Consider the following 17,219-nt stretch of genomic DNA (forward strand, 5'->3'; position numbering starts at 1 on the left):
TTCGAGGAATTTAGTTATTTAATAACAAACTGATAGAAAGTTGACGCTGTCAAGTTTTATCCCATGTATCCGGTTGTTTCGAGATGTATCACAAAAAAGTCTTGCGGATTGTACTAGTCAAATTCGATACAATATAGATCAAGGTTAAAGTTACATTTTACACGTGGAAAGTACGAAGTAGGTTTCCGTTGAATAATTTATGATATAAACATTATTATGGAAACTGCAGGTAAAGCGGACCATTGCATGCCTCGGGTGAATTATGTTGATACTGTTATAAATTATAATTTAAGTACTATTGTTTTAATCTATACTAATATAATAAAACAAAAAGTGTTTGTTATTAATATTTTAATAATATTTTTGCATTCGATAGCTCATTCTTTAGGGATGTATTTAACATCGCCATTTCTTTTCGAGCTGTACTTACTGTTGGCTGCAGATAGCCTTTATAGCTTCATCGGATGCATGCAGGAGCAAGTGAAAATGGCATTCTAAGCCCGCGAGAGAGTCTGACTTCCCACTTACCGATGGATTGCGGCGTACGCCCAAGGACACCAGAACGGCTCGGACCTCGGCATAGGTTACCGTCCTGACATAGAATGGGCCGCTTCCGTTCTTGTAGATGTCGTAAGAGGCAACTATGAGAACTCAATGGTCGAGGGATGAGCAGTATAGTCCCTCTTAAAATCATCAAAGCGTAACTGCGATTGTCAACCCGCCAGAGCCACCAGAGCGTGGCAATTATTGGCAAAAATCCCCTTATAGGGAAGGCCTATGTTCAGCAGTGGACAGTTAACGGCATCAACAATAAATAGTTATATTTTTCAGCATCACTATAAATTGTGAGTAAAACCACCAGGTATAGCTGGTTGCATATATGTCTCAATTCTTTATTCGTGATATTTCTATTTTATAATTATTGCAGTATCCATAATATATGTCACAGTTACATAAAATGTATGTGAATATTTAGTACTTTATAATAATTATGTGCCTGAATTTCATACCAGTTGAATTTATGCGACAAAATAGCAAACCAAGCATTCTCATATTCATACAAATACGTGACTGTTAACCAAGTAATTGAACACATACAAAATTATTTCATTTTAAATGGCTGCAATGATTGCCATTGCAAAATACTATTGGCTGTTCGAACATGACTTTGAAAAATTCAGAGTTTTAGGCTGAGATAGCGTTGTCCAATTGACCTATCACCGTTTCTAAAAAATACTATTGTTATTAATGTAGTCGCATTGTTTATGTTACCGTGTGTTCCTGGTATAGAATGGGCAACCCCTTCCTCTCCTGTGGCTGTCCTAAGAGGCCACTTAGGGAACTTAATCGTCGAAGGGTGGCCAGCAACTTCCCTCTTAAAATATCACCAAAGTCTAATTGTGATTGCCAACTCTGCCAATGTTTAGTAGGGGACTGGTGGCTGATATGATGATTGTATATATATTTTTTTAATATGTTTTTTATTATTGATTGGAGTCATTATTCATCGTTGTTTCGACCGTTAATTATTATTCGCAAATTAACATAGGACTCTCAATTGCACAGTTTGTTATGTTGTTATGTTAAATATAAAATATTTTAATTTTTTTTTTTGGCAAACAAGCTGGCGGCTCACTTGATGGAAAGTAACCGTGGCCTATAGACATGAGCAGTACCATGGACGTAACAGAGTATACTTTTCGCCCATGATACCCCCCATGCGTTGCCATTTCTAAGGACTTGTTATTCCTCTATCCAGTAAATTTACTGCCATATCCCGCCGTTCAAACCGAAACACAGCCATGCAAACACAATTGCTTCACAGTAGAGACACAAATGAGACAGAGATGCCCAAGCAAACAACTTTTGTACAGTTTTTTTAAATAGTTTAAATATTTTTTTAGCTGTAAGTAATAACATGACTGACTAACTAAGATGTTAGTCAGTCATGTTATTTTTGTTTATTGTAAAATATATAATAGAAAATTTGGAATACTTAATACTTTATAAGAATGCACAATAGACTCAAATTGTCTAAAATAAATAAAGAAATAAAACTGAATAATGTTAAAAGCATTACTGTAAAATATTATGTGAAACAAAGTAGTTTTTAAGCGCTTATTTAAGTAATTATTCCACATAGTTATAATAATATTAGTAAATAAAAACATTTTAAAGCAGTATTTAAAATGCGGAAAATGGTGCAAAAGGCAAGGAAAGATGTGCAGTTCTGTTAATCAGTTTAGATCTCATTAACATTCACACTGTGAGAGTTCCAAGAAAACGTTTGCTTTTATATAGTTAATGGTTAAAGTTTGGGAGACACTGGACCGCGTAAAGTTGGATGAACGAAGTGAGTTTTGTATGTTATTCTTTCATTTTAAGTTAAACAGTGAAACTTTTAACTTGACATTGTATGTTTAGTAATTTATTATTTTTTTATTTAATAAATTCAGAACAATTGAAATTTGCCCACTTTCACATATATACAGTTTATGACTGCTAGTTACTGCTATAGTAAACTTTATTAGTTGAAAAAATATTTATCAAAATCGGTCCAAAATTGGCAAATATATCAATAAATATATTCATAAATAATATAAAGGAAAATTGAGAATATTACCATTAATAAGGATGGTCGTTAATGAAGATATTCAATGAATAAATTTTTAAGTTTCATAATAAATTTGCTTATATTATTATAGCTATTTAATCTTGCTTTAGACGGGTGTACTAACAAACTTTTCCTTTATACTTACTGTCATCTCTTTCACTTACTTACTATTTTGTGTGGAGATTTTTTAATCCAACGTATTCAGTTCTCAGTACGATTTTTCAAACATTTTCTTTCATTTAAACCTTGTTCAAATAATTAAAAACACAACAAAATAAATTTGTCTAATAAATGTAGTCGTCCTGAAATGATGCGCTTAGATACATTCGGCAAATGATTTTTATTTATACCGATAATTAATTTCTCTTCGAATCACGTACGATAGTATCTATGCGACCATACTAAAATTTTAATAGATATCTATAATAGATTTTTTTTTAGTGTTCCATTCTTATGCATCTAATGCTCCTTTTTTAAATTCACTTAAAAGCTGTATACGGATGTGCGAAGAAAACTTAATCAAAACAAATTAACCAGGTCATAAAGTGACCATCACAACAAATTTGTGACTTTAGTTACTTTTATTTATTTGATTTAAATATGATGTCAAAAATACAAAATTATTTAATAGTATCATATATACTATACTGCCTATTCTCACTCATTACCTGTCCGTTTTGTTTATTTTATCTCAATTAAAATTTCCAAAATGAAGCTTCCAAAATATTATAAAGTTTGAAGACAAAGGTCTTTAACCAGCGCCTGTTGCTAGTAATGACTTATGAAACTAAAATATGGACCAACATTCATACATGGTTGCTCGTATGCAAAAGGTTCAATTACTCAGCGGGCTATGCTCAGAGTTTCTTTATGTGATAGAATCCGAAACAAGGATATCCACAAAAGATTCAAAGTACCCAACATAGCCCGAAACATTAGCAAGCTGAAGTAGCAATGAGCTGATTACATAGCTCGAAGAACCGACAAACGATAGGGAAGGAAGGTTCTTGAGTGGCGATGCCGTACGGACAAACGCAATGTAGGATGGCCTCCCAGTAGATGGAGTGTCGATCTCAAACGCGTTGCAGGAAATTAGTGGATGCAGGTGGCCCAAGGCTGTTCCTAATGGCAGTCTATGGAGGAGACCTGTGTTCAGCAGTGGACAGATAATTCCTGAGATGATGTTGAGGAAATGAGGCTTAATATGGATATTTATATCCCTTTGCATCGTTGGTATCAATAAACAATTCATCTTAGGAAGTTGAATTAATATATTTAGTTAATGATTGACTAAGTAAAGTGCTTTTGCTCTTAAGATTTTCGGTACAGGATATTCTATGTGCATAAGATGTTAGATATTATATCCCATTTTGAATTTCTCATGCACATGACATAAGCGTATCCAAAGCAATTTGCCTCACCTCTACGCCACTTATGTCATCAAGTTTGTAAGTTATAACGTGTTAGTTGTTTATATTGTCTAAAGTTGCTACTAAATTAAACTTAATCCCCCAAAACATGTTGTTTTCGAAGTGTTTATGCAAGAATGTGCCTAAGTCTGAGACAGTTAAATCAGGTGAAGCCGTTCTTTGTTTAGATAGTTAAGTGTCGCTGTATATATCAAAAGATAGAACAAAAATTTTAAATTTTTTCTTGTGGCATTGTTCTTCTGGAATTTTATTTTATATTCAAGGAAAGACTATAGAATATGACCACGTTTAAACATTAAATTTTTATTAAAGCGTTTTATCAATATTATACGTTTAAAATATAATAGTTATATAACAAAAATCAATATAATATTAAAAAAATCTTGTTCTCGTCAATAAAATCATAATATTGCTTTCGCCAGTGAATCTCTTCCAAACCTCACATTTTTTTAAATGATTCATAATTAGGTGGTAACCTCACCGGCACTATCGATATATGCTCTTGAAGCATTAGTGAGGGATGGTAAGTGAAGATAAAAACAGGTTTGCTAGCTAATTGTGATGAATAACTAGAGTTAACCATGATCATTTCTAGGACTGCGAGAAATTCGACCTGAAAAGGCATACTGTTAGTAATAGAGTCGCTAGCCCCCATTAATAAGAATCTTTTCCTCCTCCTATGGTCACGAATTAGGCACATCATACATGTATGTACAGCGTAGTATAAAATAAACGCGCGGTGTGGCGCTCTCCTGCGGCGTGACGTGATTGACAAATTTGTACGGCGTTGTATGAAGACCGCGAAATCTTTGCACGTGATGGCACGCCGCGTATGTTATGAGCATAGCGGTTTAAATTTTTGCAATATTTTGAACATATAATACTTTGTTTTTTTTTTTTCATTAAATATCATATCTAATCTCAATTATTTTTATGAAGACTAATATATGATAGAAGCTTGGCTATCAAAAATGGTTTTAAAATTAATTTCAGTTTAGATACCATGATAATTAAGATCGTAAATTCTCGTGTTGGTGTAACTTCGTGTTAGTTCGTAGTCAGTTGTAATTTGGGAAGCTGCCGATGCGGGCACGAGTCGCCCTATTTCTTGTTTGCACCAACTTTGTAGTCGTCAAGTTTGACCGAACTATTGAAAGTCGATAAGTACTTTTTGTTTATCTAAATATGTGTACGTGGGTTACTCTATCAGTTATCCAACATATATTTACTCAAATTTTTATTCTACAAGTACTTACATAGATGTTGCGACTATGACAACGCTGTGCGTAGCAATTAACTGTGTACAATTTTAAAACAATAACTTAGATATAAAGCTTATTATAGTCAATGTGTTGCGAATTGTATTGCTGTTGCTGTGCATAAATAAACAAATAAATAAATGATGTTGCACACATAACATGTTTTATAACATGTATTTTAGTGGTAATATTGTGATGTTTACAACGAGAAAATGGAAAAGTGTGTACTTTGATTTTTTTACGAAAATTAAATATATAATACGTGAAATTGTCATATTGTCTGTTTGTCTAATTAATACGTCGTTACGAAAAATAGCTAATTGTATTTCAATATATATTTTTTATATTATTTTTATTTATCTTATAAATACAAACTTAAAAAACTGGTGGATGTTTGAATAAAATTGAGTCAAGCAAGACACAACTTGAATTCGTTTATTGCGCCAAGTAACATAGATCATGGAGATCTTTGATAGATAGAATGTCACGTTTTAGATGGCGTTAGTATCGATAAAATAATAATTAAATTGTATATCTAAGCAACAAAACAAATTCTCGTATGTAGGTACCTAAACGTATTACAAAGAATTGTGTTGCTGTGAGATATTTTCTCTTATTATCTAAATGGAACGGAAACTAGTAAGTACTTCGGAAATCGACTGCTGCTCGGTGCTTTTATTTATTTTAACATCTGTCTTCTGCATCCGGGAAACAAACGTATATTATGATCCTGCGATACGTTCACGCCTCCATGGCTGATCGTGAAGATACGTAAAGAAGCAAAATAAAATAACGGAAAGATAATGTAAATATAAGTATTTAGTTTTTTTTTATTTATTTATATATAAAAGATAATCTCCTATTTTATAATATGTTCTGGATAATTATTATGTCCATAACATACACAGATAGTTATAAACATCTTCCTGACAATTATAAACACAGTGAAAAAAAAATAAGCAAGTAGGTGCTGTTCTAGTGAAGTTATGTGCTCACATAAGTTTACCAAATGCTTTTTATTTATACAGATATAAAAATGAATGTGTTTATGTGTTACCACTTGCTAGATACATTAACAATAGATGAAATGTAGCATGGCTCGCATTCATGTATAAAAACTATTTATAAAAATGCTTTTTATTCAGAGATCCTACAAAATAATACGTTTGAGACTTCAAGAAATTATAATTAAATGAACTACTTGAGGATCCTTTAATAAAAAGTGTCTTAATATTAATTATTAATAATTAAATCTTATTATTCATTAAAATTAAACGGCAAAAGATCACTTTTATAATTTTTTTGTGCATTAGCTAACGCTTTAACATTAAGTTGGTGGATTAAATCCTAAAGTTAGGTCGACCTCCATGTGGTTCCCCCTGGAAACCATCGTGAACAGTTCTTGTGGTGTATACTGATGTATACCAATAGCGCGGGTGGGGTTACTGTTTCATTATTACCCATAAAAAAACCCTAAAGTTTAAGAATTGGAAAGTAAATCGGTCAACTAATTTATGGAAATAGATCGATATAATATTTTACATTATAAAATTACTTCTAAAATAAAATTTAGTTCTCAATATTGGATTAAACAGGAGGACTTTGAAACATTGTTCACATTAAAAAAAAATATCGCTTGAGACTTGTTCAATATAGAAAAGTTCTTAAATTACACCTCTGGGCTACGATACTTTTCTTTCAAATGTTGAAAACTCTTCAAAAGTTTACGGAGTTTTCTGTGAATACCTTTATCTTTTATAAATCTATGCTATGAGACAATAGGATTTATGATATACATTTTGAGCTTTACTTTTGTTGGTTTTATGTATTTGTAACTAATTTTATTTTATTTTAATATTTTTAATTCATTAATTTTTATAAGACAAACATATTCAATTTTAAAATGTTAATGAAATATTAAGAGATTTTTTTAAATATAACATGCACAAATATAACACACATATTATTTTGTAGTGTCAATAAATTCTTATTGAAGGTAGTTATCGCTATTAAAATTCATTTTGCATAGCATTTTAAAAAGTTCATGGCTCTTATAATTGTTAACAAAATCCTAGAAACGAAACTAATTCTCTGATACGATATCAATTAACTGTCAAATTAGTAAAGTGGCCCTAACAAGTTCTCAGAACCACTGGAAATATGAAGAGGAGTTAACAGAGATTCGTTCGACATTCATTGGTGCTTGTTTAATATCGACGACTTTGAGTACCCTTTATAACGTTCAATGGATAACGTACAGCTTGTGAAGAGCCCTCGAAGCGCAGTATTGGAATAATTATTTTATCAAATTTAGACTTGTTCAAAGTTCACTTCTAATTTTATACTGAAAATTAATCAGATTCGGTGTTTATTAGTATGAATTAAAAGCTAGGATTTGAATATTATTTGGGTCTAATTAACTATTGTATTGTTTCACAAATCCTGTAATACGTATACAAATAAACAGAATTAATAGTACCTAGAATTGTATTTACGTTTTGCCTAATTTATTTGTGTATTTGGTTTACATATTAATAAGTTACCTCCTAAATAACAAACAGTCTCCTAGTCATTGTCATGAAAACAACTGCTTTAAAAACATTTTCATTTTAATATGATTTTTTTTTTTTTAAATTTGACAATTTTGGTTACGCCTATGTGGCATCTCTGATGTTGCAAGTATCCATAGATAATCATTATGGCGTTTAACATCAAAAACCCTGTATGATTTATATCGTATATATATTTATATATAATTGTCATAATTTTGGAATGAAATGATATTGTATTTTTTTTATACAACTTAGAATGGCAAACAAGCTGACGGCCCACCCGATGGAAAGTGGTAACCGTCGCCTATAGACATGAGCAGTACCATGGACATAACAAAGTATACTTATTCGCCCATGATACTCCCCATGCGTTGCCATTCCTGAGGACTCAGGTATATTGTATTATGCAGGTAAAACTTGAATTTTTAATGTGAGTTTAATAAAATACACCATATTTATAGGAAACATACAAGTTTAAAGATAGAAAGTTATTCTGCAGTCAGAATTTAATCCAAACAGCATGAGATTGATATATGTAGCTCTGTAGTTGTTTCTATACTAATATAAATCTATATCTCGTATCAACGAGAGTACTGTACGTAAAGAGAAAATAAAATAAATGTTGTTGAAACGCCAGTGCTACCATGAATCTAACGGAGTTGACTCTGTTGGTAAATCGAGGTCGTACATATAGTATGAAAGCAAGTTGGATTGAAAGAAAGTATAGAACAGAATCTAGCTTAACTTACATGGACGTTTTAAGTAATTTGTAATAGCAAATAAGCTGCCGGCTGGCTTGGCTAGATGAAAAGTGGTAACCGTCGCTCTGATAAAAAACAGTCACCTATAGAATGAAGACCTCCAATTACAATGTGATCCCATGTTACACCCTATGCGTTTTATCATTTCTGAAAACTAAAAATGCCTCAGTACCATATCATTTCATTGCCATATCCCACCCTTCAAACCGAAACATGCAAGTACACCTCCTTCAGGGCCAAAACATCAGGATAGTATTTAAAATAAAAAAACAGGCTACAGCAACAGATGTATTGTTTATGGATATGAATAAGCTGAGAGGCTACGGTAACCGTTTCCTATAGGACAGGCTGTATGCTTATTTGCCAATACAGTAGTATAAAATAACATAAAAGAACCCAGTTCCTGTCTGATAATTACAGTAGACGCAAGAAACATGGCGTAAATATGTAGATATTAATATAAGTAACAGAGTCAAAATAGTCGTGTTTAAAAATATGAGTTTTATTTTATATGATTTATTATATTATAAGTTACTTTGCCTGCGTGAATAAGCCTGTATATAAAATATCCTATGTGTTAAGTTAGTATATAGTGTACCTTTGTATCAAATGTCATTCAAATCCATTAAACAATTTCAGCATAATTGAGTGATTATCGTATAAACATCCAAATATCCAAACATATTTATAAAATTTTACATTTATTATATTAGTAGGATATGGAAGACAATTTGAATAAAGATTATTTATTATTAATAACATTATTTATTTAGTTCGCAATTTTGTAGTCTACTGAGAGGAATTCTAATAACAAAAAAGTATATAATATTGTACTATCTACAATATAACGTTTCTTACAGTTACAAAAGGAGCTGAAACCTGCAGCTGTTTACAATACACCTGGGAAATTAATTACAAAAATACGTAGCACTCACCCGCGACCCGGTCGTCTCGGCGACAATCCTTCTTTGTTAAAGAGTTAATTTAAATGCTGTCTGTAAATGAATATAGAAAGATATTTTTGCTTTTGTTACCTTCAAGAACATACTTGAAAATTTCACTAATTTTAAAAAATAATATATTATTTATGAATATAATTTTATAAGCAATACTCTATAAGTAATTTATTCTTATATAGATATATCGTTGTAACTGTAAATAGGTTAAGTAGTAACACTGTATGTTCATTAAATTTAAAATATAGATTTATCTAGCGATGTTATAGTTTGAATCTTGTATTTTAATGCTGTAACTAATATTATTGTTATAACCAGATTAAATATTATTATTATTATTGTTTTAATTGTTTAACTATTCTACTTTACTTTTTACTACTGTTCTTTTTTGTTTCGCATGTGTATTTTATACTTAGTTTCATACCAAATAAATAAAATAATTTGTTCGAGTACGAGTTTTAAAATTAAAAGTACATTGTTTAACGAGTAATATAATATCTTTTATGGTATATTCACTGGTAGAACATTCCCATAAAGAGATGCGGAAGTATTTTTATAGGAAACATGCACTAAGAATGGATATTCTAAATTTATTACAGGATTACGTAGGCAAAATTGTTATAATATCATCTAATTGGTATAATGAAGTTTCATCAAGAAATCACACAGATACACCACAAACAGCGAGTCGTATCAAAGTAAACAGATTAATTACAAAATATCCATATATAGCAAGTTTACTCGCGTACCTGCATCTGCTTATTTGTCTCAGGAACATTGATATCGAAAATTACTGAACACACCATTCGGCAGATTAATCGGATTAAAGTCGACGAGAGTGGTTTATGTGAGTAATTTATAACCAGTGAGAATCCAACTAGCCATTAAGAATAAACAGAATAAATGAACTACTGATGAATGCATAAATTACACGTATTTATAATTATATATATATAACAAATTTGCTCATTACTATATTACCTAATGGCATAGTTTAGTTATCCATTCGTGTTTCAACCGTGAAGCAGTTGTGTTTGCATGGCTGTGTTTCGGTTTGAAGGGTGGGATATGGCGTGAATTTACAGGGTACAGAGGAATAACACCTGAGTCCTCAGGAATGGCAACGTATGGGAAATATCATGGATGAAACATACTGCTCATGTCTATAGGCGACGGTTTCCACTTTCCATCAGGTGGGCCGTCAGCTTGTTTACCATTCTAAGTCGTATAAAAAAAACATCATTAGTTTTAATCAAAACTTGTTTTTTTAACTACATTTTGCTTGCAATTTCAAACAAGCTGACGGCCCACCGTCAGCTTGTTTGCCATTCCAAGTTGTATAAAAAAAAAGTTATATTCAATATGTTTTCATTTCGCCGTGCACTTCATTGACCATATTATTTCATTCAACGTGGGTTGAGAGGAGCTAACCGTCACTCAGATTAATTTGTTATCGGCGTTTTTCATTACCGGAGACTTCGTTTATATTCATAAATTAACCCACAATGTTTTTCGTGTTAATGTCAACTAAATATTAATCCCGGATCTGTGAGGTTATTAATTCGAGATGATATGCCACTGGGACACGACGCTCTCAAATAAATATAAAATGACATAAAAAATTCTGAAAAACATCTTGACAGTTGAGAATTTAGCATAAAATCGTCATGAAAATCCAGAGATCGGCTCTGTGTTGAGCTGATTTCCGGGCTTTTAAGCCAATTGAGAACATTTCAAACCTGACGCTATGAAAACTCGAACGTTATCAAACAGAGAGAGAGTTGCTCATAAATTCGAGAGGCCTTTTTGCCGTAATGCCTTTCATATTTCTCCCGAAGCACACTGCGGGTGCCGCTAAAATAAATTACAGCCATCAATAAAAATCTCAGCGAGAGATCCTACGACTTATTTAATTTTTATTCCATCAGAGCGATATTTATCAAACATCAACGCTTTTCGGATGTACCGATTTTCCACTCATATTTTATTTATTTAATTTCTTTTATATTGACCGGCGTGGATTGTATAGGTATATAGAATATTTATTTGGGCGTAATTTGAATAAAAAGTATTTTTATCTCTCTGAAAAATATATGTCCATATTAGCCGTGAACTGTCTATTGTTGAATAGGTATAGGCCTCCCTCATAAGGGGGAATTTGCCAGTAGTTGCCACCCTTGGTAGATGGGTTGGCAACCGCAGTTATGATTTTGGTGATGTTTAAAGAGGGACGCTGCTGTCGTTCTTTTGACCATTAAGTTCCCTTAGTCGGCTCTTACGACACCTATGGAAAAGGAAAGGCTTACTCATTATATGTCGGGTCCACACAACATGGAATGAGGAAAAGTGTATATGTATAAGTTTAATTTTGAGATGCTATATATCCTTTTTTGTTCTAGTGATACTGTTTTTTAGAAGATAGGCAGATAAAAAGCGAGTACTGAAGATATTTCCTTAACATAAATTCATTTCTTGCTTCATTGGAAAATTCCTAATTCGGATAATAAATACTTGTATACGCTCTCTCTGATCATAATAGGCTAATTTACATCTCTTTCGCCATCTGCATTTTTCCGTCATTGTATGCAATATTCGCCCGATATTTTTTATATTCGAATTTAGTTGAATAATTAGGTGACTAAAAATGTTTGCCTAGGTAATTGCTGTCTCATTTATGTTTCTACCTCCAAGAAGCTGTACTTGCAGACATATGTTTTGAATAAAAGGCATATGAAAGTGAAATTGCATATAACGAAGAAATAATATCTTAAAGCATCGCGTGAGGGCTACTATACACTATGACAACCATAGGGTTGTCATAGTGTATGTGGTATTCATTACAGTATACGTATTTGTATTCAACGATTGTCATTTTTGACTGAGTTGGCTATCAGCATATTTATTATTTTCAGTTTAATAAAAAAAGTACAAATACTACTATACTAATGTAATATTTTAGCTACCCAAATATCATTAAGTGAGGACTTATCTATTATGCAAAGGAGTATCTACAAACGTACATAGAAATGGATCTTTTGATCATACAGTATCTTTTGTGTGTCTACCTATTGAAATAATGCTATAGTATAGATATGAAATGCAGGAAATAAATTAATTTTGATATAAGCGTTGTATGATGCTCATAATAGACATATTAATGTATTCATTAATATTATTTATAATATTATTAAGTATTAAATTACGTAATTTGAACTTTGTTATTTTGTTTTTCTAATAATAGTAATGACCCGAATATTGCATATCGAATAGGCGATAGAATCATAAAAAATATTATTGTTATCAGAAATACTAAAATTAATCACATGATAGGTATCATGTGATTAATTTTATATATATATAGGTATATATAATATGTATTACCTATATGTCGTAAATGTATACGTCATGTCCTAATATATAAAAAATCCATATCACGACGTTCGTTCACGCTAATTTCCGAAGCTGTTTAATTAATTTTAATTTGTAAAGCTCCACCAAAACAATATACGAGTATATATATATTATCAATAAACGATGAAATTTTGTAAATATGCATTGTTTTATCCGATTTGAAAGATGTATTTATCCCGATAATAAAAAAAAGGTCTAGTAAGCGAAGGTAAAGAACAAATTGAAGTTTACCATGACAATTAGTACTATAATAATTAATAAAAATTCCAGATGAATTGAAAATTTTATTGTTTTGAAAATTGCTAAAATCTTTTTACTTAAAATTGACGATGAATTTCAAATTATACTAAGTACCAGTATTCCAAGTAAAACATAATTAAAAACGGATTAGATTCCTAGAAGAGTTTGTTTTTGGAAGGTTAAAATTTTGGTATCAGGATTATATTATTATTTATTTGTTAATGCAGAATTAAGTAATCCTAATGAATGCCAGGGCATTTTAAATGTTTTTCAAATTGTCAGCAATTTATTTTAACAAAGTGTGCTTATGTAGTAGTATGTGTAGTATTAATGACAATATATATTAAATATATTGTTATCAATATGAAAGTGAGTTTGTGTGTTTATTTATTTGTTACATCTTAACGTCTTAATAGCTTAATCAATCACTATAAAATTTGGTGTACACTATAGGATGGAGAAGTAAATAGGCTATTTTTATTTCAGTCATTGATCATAACACGATCCCGCGGACGTAGATAGATAGATAGTAGACGTAGTAGCGTGTAAGAGCTAATATTAAATAAGTCACTGCAATTAATAAATGACTAGATATATGCAACAGTAATCAACTCAAAACCCATTAACGCCGATATGCCTTCAAGCGAGTTTCATATTACAGCTTCTGTTTCAATAGAGCTTTTGTGTGAAACGCCGCGGTCTATATAAGTAACTGTGTATTATGAATTATCTGATAGAAATTCTATTCTCTCATTGTAATACTCAGAAAAAATAATTCAGGACTTATATGTATAAGTGACACACGATTTACATAAACACTTTTTTATTAGTTACGTTGGTTTATAATAGCTATTTAAGAGAATTTGTATGGTGGTTAGTTTATATAAAGAAAATGATAAAGTTAAATAATGTAACACTTATTTTATAATAACTATTGTACTAGTAGATCAATTGTTATTATTTGAAACGCCAGTTTGAATTTGATTACTATTTTTACCAACTTCGAAAGGAGGATATATTCGGACAAGTGACTGTCACTTGTCAAAACTATTTCGGAATTGACACCGTTATCGCTTACATTTCTGAATTAGATGTGTAAATTATATTTCTAGTCGGTATCCTTATAAATAATCAAATTATTTATTTTAATACTAAACACGTGTATCTTAATAAATTGCAGATTTAAGTTTAATATAAAGGACAAAGCTATCACAAGCTAAAGTAAATTAATAATCGTCCTTACATATTTATTTTAGAAAATTAAATTTATAAGATATTAAATATGAAATTTCTCTCCTATAGGTGTAGGACAAAAAAATAATAAACATATTAATTATAATGAACATTTTATTAAAATTAATTAATAAATAAGTCGTGTGGTCCTGGTATAGAATGGGTCACCGCTTCCTTTCCCGTGTGTGTCGTAAGAGGAAACTAAGGGAACTTAATGGTCAAGGGATGAGCAGCGGCATCCGTCTTTAAATATCACCAAAGTCTAACTGTGGTTGGCAACCCGCCTGCCTATTTTGGTAGTAGTAAATAGTGGTAAAACCCCCCTTTATGGGGAAGCCTATTTTCAGCAGTGGACAGCTAATGGTTGATATGATGATAATATTATTAAAATATCATGAATAATTATATTAAATTATGTTATTAACTTTAATTGTATTTTAACAAAAATACCTGTTAGATTACGATATAATTTAAATATGTCATCTTATAAAATGCTAAATGTGAATTGAAATATTGTATAACAACTGTGTTAGGCAACATATTCAGTTCCATAATTTTACGTGTGAAGTAGTACGCCGCTTCATTTTATCTCATGTTGCCGTAAGGGAAGGTTCTAATCCGGATTAATTAATCCTCAACTCTGGAAGTGCGCCGAGAATTCAACCCGTTCAATATATGTCGGTACCCCGGTCGCTCGCGTGTGCCCCACGTAAATTGTACACGGTAATATGCTAGGTACATTACTATCTATATATATTCAGATATATGTTCTCGTACATGTAGCTTGATACGCAAATAATTGTCGCTAATGATATTTAGCTCATAGTGGCAACACTGAGTTTAATATCGTTCGGTACAAATATAGACATATAGATAGACATACTCTTGGATTAAGACGATTCAAGTAGCTATTATGGGGCGAATTATATTAAATGTATGTAGAAGTATCCATTTACCTTAATATCTATGTATTTATTTATTTTTGTTTTAATTATTCCACCTTTTTGTATACGTACATATGTCTTTTCCACAGAACATATTTCTTCGTATATTATTTCTTTATTGACATATTTGCCTCTTAGGGGTCTGTACCAAAAAAGTACAAAGAAACCCTTATGGTTTCGATATTGACCGTCTGTCTTTCCGTTTATCACTGCATTATATCACCGCACAAGCCGCATGTATTTCGAAGGAAATATTTGAAAAATTGTTTTAATTTTCATTACTAAAGGGTCCGAAATGAATACACAAAATTTCATAATTGCCTTACTAGTGTCACTTGATAGTTATATGTTAAAGGGCTTTATTTATGTATTGTAAAACTGATTTTCATTTATTTTTATGATGTATAGGTTTTTAGTTATAATCTATGTGAAAACGCCTCTCCCAGCTTATCTCCAAAATTCCAGCTCGCAACCTGACTGGTTTTATTTTATTATTATTTTTTTCTCTTTATGTGCAACAAAAATGACTCATTAAAATTGTAGTACAATAAAACGTCAACAAATACTAGGCTAGTTTATCATGCTAGGATAGCACGCTAGTGTTAGTAAGCTAGCAAGCTATCCTCTAGCTTTTGGCTTTGTCTATTCAGAATTAACTACTTTGTGTATATTTTGTGTAAACATCGAAGCCTTATTGCCACTATTTGTGACCAAAGTACTAGTTATATTGTCGCTCGAACGAAATACCTCTCAAGTATGTAGACGCTTTATTAAAAATATTCCTCTTTGTATTGAATAAAATATAATAATTAAAAACATTTATTTATGATTAGACACTTGGTGATTTATTAATTAACATTGTTATAAAATTAAAAAATAATGTAGAATAAAATAATTTTATTTAAAAAGTAAAATTATGTAGAGGTTTGACGCTTTAGTCCCAAGGAATGCCAATGTATATATTTTATATTAATACTATTTATATATATAAACAATCATTATTCATCAGGTAGGCCTTCGGTATTTTTGACATTCTAAATTGCACAGAATAATATATTGGTAATATAGATGATTATTGATCGTTATGTATATATATATGTACATACCTATATAACCACAAAATAAACAGAAACATATACAGCATTGAACGAATGCATTCTGTTTGATTAAACGCGATACAGTAAATCAATGAAAAGATTGGTTCCAAAAACACCTGACACAGGTGTTGCCTTTCCAATTTAGCATCCACCGAGAAGGATGTGTAACGATTTTCATTTCCTCCACAAACCACATGCGACACGCTATGATTACGATGCAATTGTTTTGAGACTGGACTCGAAATATGGAATAACAAATAAACAAGTAAATGAAATCAATTTGGTGTTAAAAATCGTTAATGGTTTTATACTTGTACTTTGAAGTTCGTTAATGTACTAAGAGAATGTGCTAAGTAAAAAATATTGTAACAAAACAAAAATGTTAAGTACAATAGTCGTTAATACTTGTATATTGTTTAGGTTGCCTGGAAGAGATTGCTTTTAGCGATAAGGTCACCTATTGTTTTCTCATTGTGATTATTTCTTGTAATTGTTTATATCTAGAATAAGTTTACTATTATAATCTTTTGGAGGAAACAATAAAGAGTATCTATCTATCTAATATAAATATGCTCACAACTTTAATTCCTTGTGGGGTAGCTTGAGATAATTATTGACTGTTGTCATTGTGCGTACCATACGTAATAATAACACGTTTGGGGGAAAGGGATTGTTAGTAATAGAGACTGAGAATCCCATTGCTAGCAATATACCCAACCAGA

This window comes from Galleria mellonella, unplaced genomic scaffold (genome assembly GCF_026898425.1).
Source record: "Galleria mellonella isolate WM207_F2 unplaced genomic scaffold, CSIRO_AGI_GalMel_v1 utg9223, whole genome shotgun sequence".
Classification (NCBI taxonomy): Eukaryota; Metazoa; Arthropoda; class Insecta; order Lepidoptera; family Pyralidae; genus Galleria; species Galleria mellonella.